This window comes from Petromyzon marinus, chromosome 43, assembly GCF_048934315.1.
Source record: "Petromyzon marinus isolate PM22_M1 ecotype Great Lakes invasive population chromosome 43, UKy_Petmar_22M1.pri1.0, whole genome shotgun sequence".
NCBI classification, from domain to species: domain Eukaryota; kingdom Metazoa; phylum Chordata; class Hyperoartia; order Petromyzontiformes; family Petromyzontidae; genus Petromyzon; species Petromyzon marinus.
In genome coordinates this window covers 11,770,008-11,787,971 of record NC_133709.1, presented here as the reverse complement: position 1 = coordinate 11,787,971, position 17,964 = coordinate 11,770,008, and positions in this window count along the sequence as shown.

Below are 17,964 nucleotides of genomic sequence, written 5' to 3'. Positions count from 1 at the left end.
GCGTCAAGATCAACCGGGTAACGATTCTGCCCCTCCACATCGCTCTAATTAATTTATTTTATTACAGCCCTTGTCAGTTCAACGCTGGACAAAATGCCTCTCCATGTTGGAATAAGTGCTACGGAAAGACTCGCCCCCCGTCATATGACTGTAGAATTTCCACCACTTGCTCAGGGCTATCAACAGGAGATGAGCACCGTCTTCAACGTTCAAATGAGCGAGACATCACGTCATCACGTTGACGTGTAACTTAGATGGTGCCCATCTCTGCTGCTCACCCCACCACCCCTGCCATTTCCTCTTCTAACGTTTGTCTCTGTGCGCTGCCTGTAGAACATCACCTACCCGGAGCACCTGGACATGCAACCCTTCACCTCAACGTCTCAGGGCGAGCCGGCAATCTACTCCCTGTACTCGGTGCTGGTGCACAAGGGAGCCGACTCCAACAGGGGTCATTATTATTGCTACAATAAGGTAATTACATTTGTTACCATCAAATAATAACAACGCACATCTGCAAATGCGCCCATAATGTTACAAATGTCCAATAGGGAAGAATAAATAGAAGTCTTGTGTCTGTTCTTGCGTCTTGATGTACTTATGCAACTTCTACTTACAGTATATATACTTTATTTATTTGTAGTGACTTCCTTAGCATTCCTACACTTTGCACTCCAATCGGTGTTGTATTGTTTGTTGTTGTTATAACTTTCTGACCCACCCCTACTGGACATCTGTTGAAAAGAGCTTCGTAGATCATCGAATTCTTTCAGCACAAATGATTCTGAAATTGGTCCAAGGTCGTCGATGCAGTGACATGGTTAGGCAGATCTTTCTGTAACTTCAGCACCATCATAGCAACCGTAGCATCTTCTGCAGCTCTGACGATGGGGTGATGCTCATTACGAACTTGTTGTCTAGAGTGTATCGTGTCTTGTTATTAATGAACGGAGGAGGTTGGGTGCAGTTGTGTAAACATTGTCACCAAGTGTAGCCGTGCTGTGACTGTGCGCAGATCAGCGATGGACAATGGTGCTGTATGAACGACTCCATCGTGCGGCACGTCGACACCAAGGCTGTTATGAACGAGCAGGCCTACATGCTTTTCTATATTCGGTAAGTCGCCTTCTCTCCCCTTCACTTTAACCTGCACTTACAACCGTCCCCCAGACCAGCTTACTGGAAAGATATTGTCTTGTGCAATTAGCAGTGTCTACTTTGAAGGCGGGTGTTAACGGTTTGCGACGCGTTGGTGCGTGCATGCAGGTCCCCAGAATTGAACGCGCCGCCAGCGGAGAGCTACTGCCCGCTGGAGCACGTCAAGGCGACGTCCCGCTTGTGCCTCAAGCGGCCCCACTCGGCGAAGGGAGACCCCGGACCCTGTCTCTGTACGGCAGCTCTCCTCACCGGCGCGCAAGGTAAAGGATGGATTTGAAACGTCGCCCCGTGTGCGTGGAAATGCCCAGGGAGAATGTACACCCTGACAGCGCATCGTTTTATATTAAGGGAATGGTCAAGTACAGCGATCTTCTTGTTTATACTTCAGACCGATTTTGTTTCATTCACCCAATGTCGAGCGGTTTGGACTTTAGCGCCATCATCTTCTTTACCTGCAGAAACCCAAGACGTCGAATTGCCCCAACGGGAACAACTGCCGGAGCAACTGCAAGGGCCACGGCAGGAACAGCAGCAGAAGCTACCGGCAACGCCAGACAAGCAACAGCCGCTGCCGCTAGTCCCAGAGCAGCCACCACCCCGATCTCACAGCAGCCGCTGCCCTTCCACCAGCAACCACCGCCGGTCCTGCAGCAGCCACCACCACCACCACCGCCGGTCTCGAAGAAGCCGCCGTCAGCACCAGAGCAGCTGCTGCCACCGCGTGTCCCACAGCAGCCAGTCCCACAGCAGCCAGTCCAACAGCAGCCAGTCCAACAGCAGCCACCGCCACCAGTCCCACCACAGCCACCGCCACTCTGGTCGCACAGCAGCCACCACCGGTGTAACAACTGGCACTCGCCCCACCAATAGAAGTCGGTGCTTAAAATCCATGATCGCGTGTCTAACCTCTTGCTTCCGCTCAAATTCAAAATAATTTTGAGAGACATTTTACGAAGGCACCAGGCAGCGGCTCACCATGGCGTCGCCCGCTCCCCAAAATGTACTCATCGCCAGCTCCACCACCAGCCCCTGAAATCACTTGAACATCATTGGAATCACCTTGGACTCGACATTCTCACTCGAAGACCACATTCAACACAATAAAGAGCTACAATCACTAGCTCAAGGCCTCATCGCACGCCCGTCCAATGCTGACACCCGTCCAATGAGAAGGAAAACATCTCAAGCAACTCCGACCTCACAATCCACGAAAAAATAAAATACATTTAATAATAGAATACTACGTTTCGATTGCAACACAAGCAATTGTCATCAGGTAGAAAACAAACCGAGTGAACTTAGAAATACAATGCAATCCAACACTGAGAGACACAGAGAGAGACACACAACATATGTTGTGTGTCTCTCTCTGTGTGGCTCTGTGTTGTCTCTCTCTGTGTGTGTCTGTCTGTGTGTCCCCGTGTCTGTGTTTTATCTCTCTCTCAAATTTTGCAATCTTTGAAAGAACGTAATCAACCAGGTAAAGTACTGACTGTTGTGTTAGTCGACTCTCTGTGTTGGATTGCATTGTATTTCCAAGTTCACCAGGTTTTGTTCTACCTGATGACCATTGCTTGTGTTGCAATCGAAACGTCGTACTCTATTGTTTAGTTTATTTTCTTTCTACGTGACTTTACCGAAAGAACCAAAGAGTAATTCCTGCAGTCATGAAAGCTTCAAATCAAGTTTTAATCCACGAAGACTTGAAAAACCCAGCACGAAAGCGCTTAAAATCACGCCAGCCATTCTGGGAAACAGGAGCCAAGATCCATGCAGGCGGCACCAACCCATTATGGCTTGGGGTTGCCGTTTATTCCCTGGCCAATCGTCAAGAGAGTTGGCACCAGGAACGTTATTGTGATGGTGACCGTAAAATTAACTGTCTCATTACAAATGAAGACAGAGGTTGTGTCCTCCGCAACGCGATGCCGGAGTGCGCTCTCAGTGAGGTCGTGCAAGGTATTCCCGTACGGTTCTTGTCTCCGTTAATTAAAAATGGGGGACTTTTATTTCGCGTTGTGTCGGGGATTTAAAAAGTCACCGCTGTTGCAAAGTATTTATTTATTTATCGAACTGTGAATACGTCGGCATTTTAAAAACTACATATCTGTTACTTTTTTACGTGCGGGGCGTGCACATTTCAATGGACACGCTAACCGTAGCGCCAAGCCGTTACCACGTGAAATGTACGATAAATGATTAACTTCGTCAAGCACTTTATTTCCATCTTCCATGATGCCTCCAGAAACAGCAGTTTCTGAACTCGTGAATGTAGATCGGTGACACTTCGGTCTCCTCGGGGTTTTTATCGTTTGTACAAAAGCAGCTCAAAGTGTGGGAAGGGAAAGCGAGATTAATGTTTTCCAGAGATTTTGTCTACCTCGTTTTGTATTTGCACTTGACATCAATATATACTTGTCGTGACAAAACTGGTCTCGCTTCCATTTCTTACTTTGCCATCGCAGTGTGTGTGTGTATGTGTGTTTGTGTTTGTTTACGTGTGTTTATGTGTGTATGTATGTGTGTATGCAGGTGCGTGTGCTCGCTAACAGCACTTGCCCCAACAGCCTGTTTTGGCTATACGGGGGATCTTTGTCTTTGTATGTCTGTGTGTTGATGGGTGTGTACGTGTTTGTGTATGTGAATGCGTGTGTGTGTATGTCTAATTACATTTTTCGGTCGTAGTTTAGTGGTAGTTAATTGAAGGTGGAGGGGCTACCAGCCAATCGCACCCGTCCAGAGCCCTCATTTAGCCGCTGTGATGGTCACAGACGCCATAAGGGGAAAGGGCCAATTGGAATTGGCCCTCTCCCTCACAGCACCGACCACGACAGCGTTGCCACAGAAGTACACTTGTATACACGTGCACTTGTTGTATTTCTCAGAAATGTTTGTGGGCCAGAGGTCAAGACCACGTTGCTGGCCTAATTAAATGTTGAATATAAAAAGTGGATAAAAGGTAATGGTACAGCCCCTGCGGTTGTCCGCCTGTACGTGACAGCTGTAGCAGCGACGAGGCTGTCCGCCTGTGCGTGACAGCTGTAGCAGCGACGAGGCTGTCCGCCTGTGCGTGACAGCTGTGTCGACGAGGCTGTCCGCCTGTGCGTGACAGCTGTGTCGACGAGGCTGTCCCCCTGTACGTGACAGCTGTACCGACGAGGCTGTCCGCCTGTGCGTGACAGCTGTGTCGACGAGGCTGTCCGCCTGTGCGTGACATCTGTAGCAGCAACGAGGCTGTCCGCCTGTGCGTGACAGCTGTAGCATCGACGGGGCTATCCGCCTGTACGTGACAGCTGTAGCAGCGACTAGGCTGTCCGCCTGTGCGTGACAGCTGTGTCGACGAGGCTGTCCGCCTGTGTGTGACAGCAGTAGCAGCGACTAGGCTGTCCGCCTGTACGTGACAGCAGTAGCAGCGACGAGGCTGTCCGTCTGTACGTGACAGCTGTAGCAGCGACTAGGCTGTCCGCCTGTGCGTGACAGCTGTAGCACGTGACAGCTGTGTCGTCGAGGTTTTCCGCCTGTACATGACAGCTGTGTCGACGAGGCTGTCCGCCTGTGCGTGACAGCTGTGCGGACGAGGCTGTCCGCCTGTGCGTGACAGCTGTAGCTGCGACGAGGCTGTCCGCCTGTGCGTGACAGCTGTAGCAGCAACGAGGCTGTCCGCCTGTACGTGACAGCTGTAGCAGCGACGAGGCTGTCCGCTTGTGGGTCGCTGCTGCTGCGCGAGTCCCAGGCGCGCTACGAGGAGCTGGAGCGCGCCAGCTGCTGTGCCCCCTCTGCCTGGAGATGTCCTCCAAGCCCGTGGTCATCCTGCCCTGCCAGCACAACCCGTGCCGCAAGTGCGCCAACGACGCGTTCCAGGTGCTCACCCGCACGCTCACCTGTACACTAACCTGTGACACTCACCTGTGACACTCACTCACCTGTACACTCACCTGTACACTCACCTGTACACTCACCTGTGATACTCACTCACATGTAAACTCACCTGCACGCTCACCTGTACACTGACCTGTACACTCACCTGTGACACTCACTCACATGTACACTCACCTGCACGCTCACCTGTACACTCGCCTGTACACTCACCTGTACACTCACCTGTGACACTCACTCCCATGTACACTCACCTGCACGCTCACCTGTACACCTGTGACACTCACTCACATGTACACTCACCTGCACGCTCACCTGTACACTCACCTGTACACTCACCTGTAACACTCACCTGTGACACTCACTCACCTGTACACTCACTTGTACACTCACCTGCATACTCACCTGTGACACTCACTCACCTGTACACTCACCTGTACACTCACCTGCACTCCCGCCTGAAAACTCGCCTCCACGCTCACTCACTTGTTCACTCACTCACTTGTACACTCACTCACTTGTTCACTCACTCACTTGTACACTCACTTGTACACTCGCCGTTTGTTCGTTCGTTCGTGGGTGTTTTTGACGCGGTTTTTTCGTGTTCGTTTGACGGTGCAGAGGAGGGGTAAGGGGTGGGGTGGGGGTGGTTGTGTTTAAAGTTCACAAAACTCGTGCATGTTCTTACAAGGGGCCGCGCGGCCTCCGATCGATGTTCACAACTTTCCTTCAGTGTCGGGGTCAACTCGGCTACGCATCGTGTATTTAAAATATTGTACTCTCTTACACAATTATGCTCCGATGCTCCTGTATATTGGAAAAGGCGTTCACGAGATATAGATCACAAGTAACTTTGATGATGATGATGATTTAAACAATCTCTTTATTTTTCAGTTATTGGAAGAAAAACATAAGGGATGTACACCGACCGCTAATTTTGAAGATGCACGTGACTACGATTCCATTCTGAGATCATGGAGATCATCATCGAGATGATCACGGAGATCACCATCGAGATAATCATGGAAATGACGATGGAAATGATCATGGAGATGACCATGGAGATGACCGTGGAAATGATCATGGAGATGATAATGGAGATGACCATCGAGATGATCATGGAGATGACCATCGAGATGATCGTGGAAATGATCATGGAGATGATTATGGAGATGACCATCGAGATGATTATGGAGATAATCATGGAGATGACCATTGAGATGACCATCGAGATGATCGTGGAGATGATTATGGAGATGACCATCGAGATTATCTTCGATATGATCATGGAGATGACTATGGAGATGACCATGGCGATGACCATCGAGATGATTATGGAGATGAACATGGAGATAACCATCGAGATGATCATGGAGATGATCATGGAGATGATATTGGAGATGACCATCGAGTTGACCATCGAGATGACCATGCAGATGACCAATGAGATGACCACCGAGATGACATCAAGATAATCATAGAAATGACCATGGAGATGACCATGGAGATGACCATCGATATGATCATGGAGATGACCATGGAGATGCCCATCGATATGATCATGGAGATGACCATGGAGATGACCATCGAGATGATCATGGAGATGACCATCGAGATCACCATCGAGATGATCGTGGAGATGATCGTGGAGATGATCATGGAGATGACCATCGAGATGATTATGGAGATGACCATGGAGATGCCCATCGAGATGATCATCAATATGATCATTGAGATGATTATGGAGATGACCATCGAGATGATTATGGAGATGACCATGGAGATGCCCATCGAGATGATCATCGATATGATCATTGAGATGATTATGGAGATGACCATCGAGATGATTATGGAGATGCCCTTCCAAAACCGGCGTGTTCTCTCATCTGTGTTTGGTACGTAATATTTTTCGAATAGAAAGTACACACGCGTCCCGCAGAGTCTGTCGTCGTGGTGGTGGCTGACACGGTCGCATCGCAAGGCTCCTGTTGCTCACTCCTCCTTGATGGTCATTCCCAGGCGTGGCAGCACGCTGCTGTTTGGCCGTCACGAGTTGTGGAACCAATTCTGAATTCACGGGCAATTTATTTTTAACACGCGAGGAGAAGACGCCGCTTTCTACACGGACCAGGCGTCGGCAGCCAATTTGGTATATTCTATTGAAAAATATCTCTCTAAATTTCAAGAATCACCATTCCACGTGAATACGAGACGGTGGGTCCTTAATAAATAACGTCACGAAGCGGTCGCTTAAAGAGCCGCAGCTTTGCCCGACCCCTGACGTAGACGAATATGACCTCGCAACTCCCTTGCATGGAAGAAAACGAGCAATACACGTTCCCAGAAAGGCTTTCAAGAGGGGGACACACGAATGTTGACGGCTGATCCCCCATTACAGGGGGGCAACATCGGAGACTTCTGCACGGTGTAGCCAACGCTCCCCTCGCCAACACGCGGAGACAGGGAAGGGTTCCAGTCAATTGTTTCCACCTTCACTGTCACACACAGCTCCCTCCTTCACACACAACGCTCTCTCCTCTTCATCCACAGCTCTCTCCTTCATCCACAGCTCTATCCTGCCTAAGGGCCCTCGTAATGACATTGGCGTTTATCGCATGTTTCGGTGGAATTTATGCGAATGAAGTGAAATCCTGACTCTAAAATGTGTGCACACATTTGATGGGTGCAGTCATTGTTAGCTGGGTCAAAGCCATCCACTCGTTAAACTCGAGAACCCGGTTCAATCTCACGCAGTGGTTGCAGCCCTCACTCCAACCCAGGGTGTCACCACTCATGCAAGGTGGAAAACTGTTGTCACATCTGGGGTGGAGTACCTATTTTCTACCTCACTGCACTTGATAGAATTCAACATAAATCAGGGTGATTGATGATCCAGCACTCACTGACTTTCTGTTGGAACTTGCTCACCTGCCCCAAATGGACATCTGTGAAAACGAGCTTCATGGCTCATCGGATTCCTCCAGTCTAAATAAAGATTCTGATTCACTCTGGCTTCTTGCTCACCGGTGGTCAGTCACCTCCATATCACTCTTCTGTCACTCCTATCATGGTTACTATTCCCCTGAATTTCACTTGTTAATTCCTCCAATTCCTCCTCCCATGCTGAGAGGTCTTGGTCTACCAGCCCAACTCTTTCATGTCATTCATATCGTGTTCAACCACAATACTGTGTGTCACAACAACAACCTCCATTCCCAACGAAGTGGCGGTGACATAACCAGTGGACTTGTGCCAGGCTATATGCACTTTGAGGCCACGCGAAATGTTGAAGGCTCCCTGGCAGGAGGTCATAGGACAGACCCAGGTGCCATGGGTTGACTGAGTGAGATGACTGGCAGATGCACCACCTGTGAGCGTCGCTCCTCTGCCCTCCACTATTATTTGAGGATGACTACTACCTCCAATTGCCCAGTAGCTTCCTTCACATTCCTCCTTCACAGAGGCCGATCTTGCCATCCCTCGACCGCACCTGGGCATCAATCAGCCTCCCATTGTATTTGTACCAGATGGACATTCCTCTAGTACAGCCATGGAAAGCTTCTCAAACTACGTGGTCGAAAATGTGTTAAATAATGTAGGAGATAGAGGATATTCCTGTCGCACTCCAAGGTGAACAGGAAATGGCTCTGACTCCCAGCCATGTAGTATTACCCGGGCCTGCCCACCATCATGAAGGTCCATAATGATTGTGAGCAGAGTCGGAGAATCCGAAAACACGAACAACACAGAGCCCGGCCTATTGATGTTATCATAGGCCTTGATCAGGTGAATAAAGCAGAGATATAGGTTCTGTTGGTATTCCCTACACCTCTACCGTAGCAGGCGGACAGAGAATATGGCATCCGTGCAGGACCTCCCTGGCCTGAAACCACATTTGGGCTCTGCAAACCTCTCCTCAGTGTGCCTGGCAAGACGATGTTGAATAATCCTTGCCAGGGCCTTTCCCTGTCATTGTTACAATCTGTGCAGTCCCTTTTCTTAAAGAGGGGGACCACCAGGGTGTCCTTCCAATCCTGTGGAACCTGTTGTTGTGTACGGCCCTTTTTCCACAATTAATATCCATAAGAATATTTACGGATGCATACACGTAGATTTCTTTTTCCTTTCTTTTGTGACAATTTTTACTTTAATAATGAATAAAACCCGTAAGCCAGAAACACGAAAAACCAGATGTCGATCATAAACAGGCCATATATATAAAGAAATAATAAAATTCTCAAGGTGAGGATGTTAACAGCTATCCGCGAAAATCTCCAGATGAACAAGAGTTTGATGGGCCCCTTAGGAAAGGTCCCCCCGAGGTCAGAACACCAAGAGAGTAGACACGGAGGCGCCAACAGGGTAAATCGTATACAATTTTTTTCTTATTTGCCGGTTAAACAACGAAAAAATAATAATTAAAAGGCAACAACAAGAATAAGATAAAATTAGCGGTCCTAACGCTCACTCCAATTAAGAACAGGCCACTAGACACATCAGTGAATCCTTATCCAATTATTAATTCAACATCAAATGATTTTCACCTTTTAATACTCTTACTGTTAAATCACCAACTTGGAGCGGGAATACCGAGTCACATCAAAGGTTATCGAGAAGGAATGAGGCGAACGAGCAAACTTACGAAAGAGTTAAACAATATCCCAAGCAACCCCGACCACCTTTGTCTCTCTCACAGCGCGGAGAAGCAGGAACCACACCTTATCACAAGGGGCCATCTGGAGCTAGCCAGACGGATTAATGAGAAAACACACACAACAGCCAGCGAAAACGTTTTTGAGTTAAAGAAGTGGCTACACATCAGTCACACATAAAATTAAGAATAACGTGTTCACCTTACACGACATTCCGTTATAGAACCTTACAGAACCAAGGGATATGGATTCCAACAATCAAGAAACAGACCTCTTAAACTCAGGATGAAAATTATTTTTCTCTTTAATAATGCCATCATAACAATGCGAACCTCGGTAAACCGAGAGGGGTGTCGGGAGGACGTAGTTACAAACACGAGTCTTGGCGAACATGGGACCAAATGGTATTTGAGAAAAATAAAGTCGAAAGTATAAAGAGATAGGTACTCCCGACCACCTTTGTCTCTCCCGCAGAGCGCGAGAGAGGAATTTCACGCCAGGGCAAACAGATCGTTATCGCAGGAACCATCTGCCACACACGGGACTTAATAGTGGCCCCACCCCACCCTGCACACGGGCAGCAAAAGAGCGAGCAAGCTTTAAGTTAAATAAACCGCCATACATTTATACGTGATAAGACACACAGAATGACGAAAATTAATAAACTGAGTAGGAGCCAAGGTAACGGGGTGGATCAGGCTGGTTGAATGTGGAGTCGAAGTGATATTTGAGCGACGTTAACACAAAGTATAGAGAGATGGGAAGATCCCGGCCACCTTTGTCTCTCCCCGCAACACGTGATAAAATGCATACACTCGGAAGAGCATCTTCACTTGGAAACAAAATCGAATACCCCGAACCACAAGCAGAATCATATATGGGTACGGTACAATACGCTGTCAGATGAGAATGTTAAACTTTAAAAACTAACCATCTCTTTGTGCGTCGGGAACGGTACAAAAGGGGGGGAAGCCCCCTCTGGATGGATGGAGTAGACAACCAGGCGCCTTCAAGATGAATCGCAGCGTCTGTTGTCTTGATGTTTATGGCTTGAGGAAAGACCCGAACAGAACCGTGTCAAAAATGACACACACACAAACATACACACTGACACACCAACCCCCCACCACTGACACACAAACATACACACTGACACACGAACCCCCCCACCACTGACACACAAACCCCCCCCCCCCCCACCGACACACGGTCAGATCAAAGATAGCTCCGCCTCGGGAGGAGGAGCCAAGAAGGAGAGAGATTTTTGGCATAAAAAGGAGCCGTTTCAGCATTGAATTCAACTATTCAGCCCTTGGGGCCAGCTCAACAGAAGAAGACTCATCTCAACTCATCTCAGCAGAAGACCCGCTCAACTCGTCTCAACAGAAGACCAGCCATCACCGACGCCGGAGACGCCTCTACAAACTCGCCGAATTGGCGAGTGTCGCCGATTGGCGACCCGCTGCCGCTGTTAGCGGCCAGCGCCACCACGAGCGAATCGTGAGCCTGCAATCTACAACCGCCGACGACGGAGCACCAAGCGTGCCAGCTGCACGCAAACGCACTGCGCGCATTACCAAACCGTCCGCGTAAAACCGTGCCGCTGCGGGCGTGCTTCTACCGCCATCTACCGGACGGTAATCGCAACTACAACAACGTATCAACTCGTTCACCAACGTCCGCCGAGTCCGAACCAACTACTGAAAGAAGAATCAACTGATACGTATGATACACTGCCCCCCACTACACGACAAACCAGACGTCTGCCTGACGCAAAGAATCGATTCCGAACATTGGCCTACTCTTTCACCACTCATACCATTCAACACACACACAGGTCATTAACAAAAGCCTAAAACCTCAAGCCATTGAACCATCCGTGATTGTGGAAACATCGCAACGACCGAGTGAATAATCCGTCGTTTTTAAGAGAGTTCATAATTTTCCTCTTTAATATTGTGTTGGGGCTGTACTTCTAACCGCATAAATTACCAACTGACCCATTAATAAGGATTAATTCTTGGCACTTCACCACGGAGCGCCGCTCGCGGGGGTGAAGAGCGTGTTCAACCGGTTCCCTGTCAGGGGTCTGGCCACAATTAATTAAAAGATTGGCCCGAGATAAGGATATCAAAGGGAAACATCGCCACCTATTGAGTTGCGTTGAGGAAGTCGATTAGAAATACTTGAGTCGTTCGTTAACATTTTTCTTTCTGCATAATCTTGCTGGTATCCATGAATGAAATAACGAATTCAAACGCATATTTGTGCCTTCAAGAATAATACTGGTTGGAGTGCCCTTTCAACGAATAGCGTTGCATAATAATCAGTCATCCTATTAACAACGTGACAATAATTGCATTAAGGCCCGCGCATGATCAATGACCGAATGCTGTGTTGTGTGACAATTCAAGTGACGAAAACATTGCTGCTATTGAGTGGTGTTGATAAGGCAATTAGAAGTATTTCAGTCGAACGCTTTAATTGCATAATCGTTATGAATCAATGAACGAACATCGACGTGGTACTGTGTTGACGATTTCAAGCGTAATAACTTCGCATATCAGAATGTGTTAAGGATTGGATACGAATCAAAGACCGAGTGCCGTGTTGTGTAACAATTCAAGAATACGAGTTTGCATATTGTAAGGTTAAGGTTTTGATAGAATAGTTCGCATGTTTTTAATCTCTCTCTCAACAACCGATCGATTGCGTTACGCGTCGGGAATTAACCACAGGTGCCGTTATCAAAGTGAAACAACGCAATAGTGATGGTATCATGTTAACGCTGTGTTGAAATTCCAAAATCTCGAGATTGAGTTTTCATATTATCCAAAAATTAAAGTTAGCTAGAAAATAAAATTGATTAAAGCAGAAGGTTTGTGTGTGATTCTTCCTGAAATTCTGCGTAATATTGTTCTGCGTATGAGATCTGAACCTTGAGGGGACCTATCACCACACATACTCCATAACACACATAATTCATAATGTTCAATCGAGAGTAATCGTATCCTTATCAATAATACGGAATTAAAGAGCAGAGTCGAATCGACTCTCTCTCATTTACGCTCACAACGCCTGCGTCACTGCATACGATTAATCGCGTTGTTCCAATTAATAACCAAACCTCGTCGCCAAGGCTCGACCACATAATCCATAACGACCTGGATTATCATAACCACGCCCACTCGCATAAATTAATGCGATTATCTCTCGAATCAGCATAATTTATGCGCATAATTACACCAATTAACATAATTTCGGATAGATTATGCAAATTTCATTTAATTTTCATTATTTTCAACAATTTTCATAACACCTATATATACAACAAAGGGCCTGCCACAAATGAACCATAATGCCTTGCTGATCTCGTCAAGGAGCATAAACAATCACGCGAACTCCGACCATCCTCGCAGCAGCGGCTTTTGGCTGAGCCATCGAAAAAAGACGGTCACCGCATCGCGCGGTTTCAGATGCGCTTCTGTGGCCGTCTGGAACGCTCTAGGAAGCCACTGGGAGCTATGTACTTTTAAATCTAGATGACAAAACTAAATTTCTTTAGAACTGCTTTTTGTGTTTACTTTGTTGGCTACGTACGCCGCGAAATAAGTTCAACATACATTCGAAGCCCCCTGGGGGTTCGTTATTGGTGCCACAGCATCTGGTGGTACGTGCCAGCGCTGGAATCGGCTTGCCCCCCCTGGCGGCTGCACTTGTGTATCTACTTGACCTCGCTCGAGTTCAAACACTCGCCTTCTCACTCTAAAGCCGGTTCAGTTGTTTCCTTTGACCCCACCGCGTATTCGTTGACAGTTGTGTTCAGTTACACAACGTGACCACGGGGTGGCGCTATATGCTAGAGCCCCGTGCCTCTAATGCACACGTGTGCACACTCACGGTAAAGAGGTACACACGCACCAACACCGACCAACTCTAACATCGATAACGACCGTCGTTCGCCAATAAGTGACAGTAACATTTGAGGCCTTGTGAGGCCTTGTGAATTGTCGAAAGCTTGCTAACAGGAGGTCAGGGGTCAGACCCAGGTGTCATAGGTTGACTGACTGGGGAGACTGGAAGATGCAACACCTGCGCTCCCCACTTGTCAACTTGCTGCATTTTAGTCGCCCGGCACTTGGCTCGTTGTTGTGAGGGTCACTGCTCTGTGCTCCGTTCTTCTTGGAGGGTGGCTGCCTCCAATTGCTCAGGAGCGTCCTTCACGAGTTGCCCCCAAAAGAGGCCGATCTTGACACCGCTAGTACTGGTCATCTGGAAGTCCAATCAGCTCCACATCTTTCTGTACCGCATCAGTCCATCTCTTCTCTAACCCCTGCCTCGCCCATTCTGCCCCTCTATCCAGACGCATAAAAGTTTATTTGGCTTCTGGTGGCTGGGCATGCAGGCTACATGACCCAGCCAAAAGAGCTCACTGGTGGAAATGTCCAGATATTTCAAGGATCTGGGAGCTCCTCAAACAATCCAATCTCTGTTTAAACATAGACAGGTCAGCCTAAATATATCAAACTGGCGTAGATGTTCCTTTAATAGGGCTTCATGTTTTTCAATTCTAGAGAAGGGAGGGAATAACTGGCCGAGAAGACCTGGTGCTTCCATCTCTCCCTCCACGTGAAAGCATCAAAGTAATTACACAATCCATGAACTACACGCCCTTCTGGGATTGTATTTCATTGCAGCATTGGTTTAATGTAAGCACATTTTGGACCGGTTTTACATTGAACGTCTCATCGGCAGAGTCGGGCTTGCTCGAAGCAATGCTGAGGATCTGCCATATGTTTATATGCAAGCGTGACTGGTAATGAGAGACTGAACGTGGAAATCAGTGCAGAGTTTTGCGTGCGTTGAAACCAATCCTGCTGAAATACATGCAATCCCAGAAGGCTGTGTGACTGATGGGATGTAAAAAAAAACCTCATGTGGAGGTACAGATATGGAAAGGAGGCATCTTTGTCTTATTATTTGTCTTGACATTATTTAGGGGACGGTTTAAGAGGCCACGGTTGTTGATGATTTCCTGTTGCTAAGCCCCAGCAATTGTGTAGGACATTGACGCTATGTAACGCTACTGCAACTGTAATGGACTGATACTGCATGGGTCATGTATGGATATTATTGTGCGCTAATGCTATAGATAGATGAACTTTGATTTTGGTAGGACATTACATATTACCACTGATAGGATTAACACTGCTATGGGTTTACTGTGTACTAACACTCCAATATGGTTCCATATTATGTATGTTTATTGTGCTTCAACGTGCCTGTAGAATGATTGTGTATTAATACAGTACTTGTACGAGGTAAACTCTGATAGGGCTAATGTAAATGCTGCAGGGTTGTTATTAACTGCCATGATATGATGCCCATTCATACTTGCTGCATACACATTGCATAAAGGTTGTAATATAGCAATGTGAAAAACGTGTGAGTTATAGTATAAATACCAGTCATCTCAGTTTGATACATACTCCTTTATAAGGTTGTTGAATGGTAACCGGTAAAGCGGTAAATGCTGTCAGAATCAATTACCACTTCCAAAAGTCAGGAGCCATGAATTGATTCCAGTGGCATATTCACAGGGAACGCTCCGTTTGGTACATGTGAACGTACATGTGGTACATGTGGTACATGTGGTACATGTGAACGTACATGTGGTGCATGTGGTACATGTGAATGTACGTGTGGTACATGTGAACGTACATGTGGTACATGTGAACGTACATGTGGTACATGTGAACGTACGTGTGGTACACGTGGTACATGTGGTACATGTGACCGTACAAAACGGAACGGTGGTGGACCAAAGTCACCTCGAGGTGCATTTGTCAAATGTTTCGGTGAACAGGTAAAGGTGCGGCGGCCCTGCACTTGCTCGCTTACTCGGCCGCTGCTGACGACAGGGCCTCCACTGAGAGAGCTCTGGAGGGTATTTTTGCTCCACTCTTGCAGATAGTTTTGGAAGCGGTGGGCACGCCCCAACTTGATCCCATCAAAGGTGATCTGCTCATTGTGGACCCATTGTGGAGGCGCCACTGTGGTGAGAGGGTGCCACGGTGGCTAGGAGATGTTTACTACCTCGCCTGGTATGCAGGAGGTCGTGGGTTTGATCCCGACCGTAACACCTGCTGTATATTTGGAGTTTGCATGTTCTCCCCGTGGTCGCGTGGATTTTTTTTCTGGGTCCTCAGGTTTTTCCCTTAAAATTTAGAAACATGCTTTTCGAGTCATTTGGCCGCTATAAATTTCCACGTGATAAGCCACGTGCGATGTAAGAAACTGGCCCCGTTGCTTCAAATGCCGCGCTGGGAAATGAAATTGGAGACCTCTGGGTTACAAGTTCACTGTGGTAACCGTTACACCACAGCAGCTTCCTTTAATTTTCTGCTCTAAAGGTAAAACTTTTGTGTTGCTGGACATTCTATATGTGTAGTGAACCAGTTTACCAAATATTTTTTTACTGCTTTTTAAAGCGGTTACCTGCAACACAAAAGACTTTAAACAACCCTAGCTCTATTCAAGCAGTAGTCTGATTCATAATATCGTATTTCATTTGGCTTTTGTTGAGGTGTCATTTTAAATCATAGTTATGCAATGCCCATTGGTTGTGTACGGGGCCACCTTTACATTTCACTCAATGCTGTATTTTTTAGTGAACGTTGACGTGCCAGGCTGACCAAAAACTATTTTAAAATAAACACATTCATGGGTATCAGTTTGTGTGTGGTGTTATGATCTGTGTTTGCCTATGGGGAGCAGTAGTGTAGCGGTTTGCGCGCTGCGCTACGAACTTGGTGACCCGAGTTCGATTCCCGCACACGGACACCACCAGTGACGATGATCTCAACCGGTCCTGGGCCTCTCCTAGGCCGACTCAGCCTCAAATGACTACCTGGTGTGGTGTGTAAAATATTGCCACTAGGGAAACAAAGGCGGTCGGGCGTGGTGTTGGCCACCCACCCCCTTGTGTGCCGTGCCAGCCTTCATAGATGCTCGCTAACAGCACTTGCCCTAACAGTCTGTTCACGCTATACGGGGCATATTTGTTTTGTGTATGTCTATGCACGCGGGGACGGGGAAAACAGCGAGTTCGACAATAATTTTTAAATCAGTAGAAATAGTTTTCCATATAACACAACACGAAGCATGAATTATCGCCGTTGTAGAAAATACACCAATTCGTTATGTAGCGAAATGGGACAAAAGTACAATTACAATAAAAATCACAACTATAACCATGAGATTCAAACCATGAGATTCAAATTGTGAGTTCATCGACTTACAAATGGCACCTGACGCTTTGACAGTCGTGGTAACTCCATGTGAAAGCCGACAATGTATTCAGCGAATGCTGTTACACGTGACGACACAGACAGTTTCAGTTTTCAGTTTCATTTATTTGGTATAGCCCTGTGAGCCATTCGGCTCTTGAATCGGGTGCAACCACAACAAACAAAAACATGAACAAGAAAACATCTTAAAGTGACTACGCGCAACAGATATAAATCCAGGAAGAAGCAGCAAAGTCTTCCAGAAAAAGCACCGAATATCAATGCTTAGCGCGACCCCATAAAACGCTGACTCGTGATCGCGTTCTTTGTCCCGTGCTTTCAGGTGAGGACAGGCGGCGGTGCTGGCTGAAGAAACGGACCTGCCACAATTATTTGCTCAGCCAATGAGAGTGGCATATGCTGAGCTAACCAAACCCCACCCCTCCACGATTCAATTACCACCATTCGTTGTCAAATAAAAAATAATAATAAAACGTGCCCCCAAATATGATGACAGTGTTTAGCCGGGCGAGTTCTCATGAGACCGGGAGAGAGTCCCAGGCTCCACCTGGAAGAAACCTCACCACGGACATTTTGAGTGAGGGCAGCATCGCGAACACCCGGATTGGGAGCAGCTCCAACCTCGTCTTCCTCCCGCTGCTGAGTACAGCACATAATGATGAAGTTGTAATAAATTATAATGTTTTATTTATTACATTATATCTACCAACTGTATTATTAGCGCTATACTCGATGCCCTCATATGTTCCTCATACGAATAAAATCACGCTGTCAGGAACACATCCCCATATATGCAATGGTATAATGACCCCTTTTAGCGCCGATTCCATTAGCGCTCACTTTTCCAAGAACCAATCTTGAGCGCTAAGCGAGGTCTGGCTGTACACAGATGCACGCTGTTATGGGTATACCATTGAACGTTAGTTGAGTATAATAATGCATTGGATGTGGTTGCACCTCTGATTAAC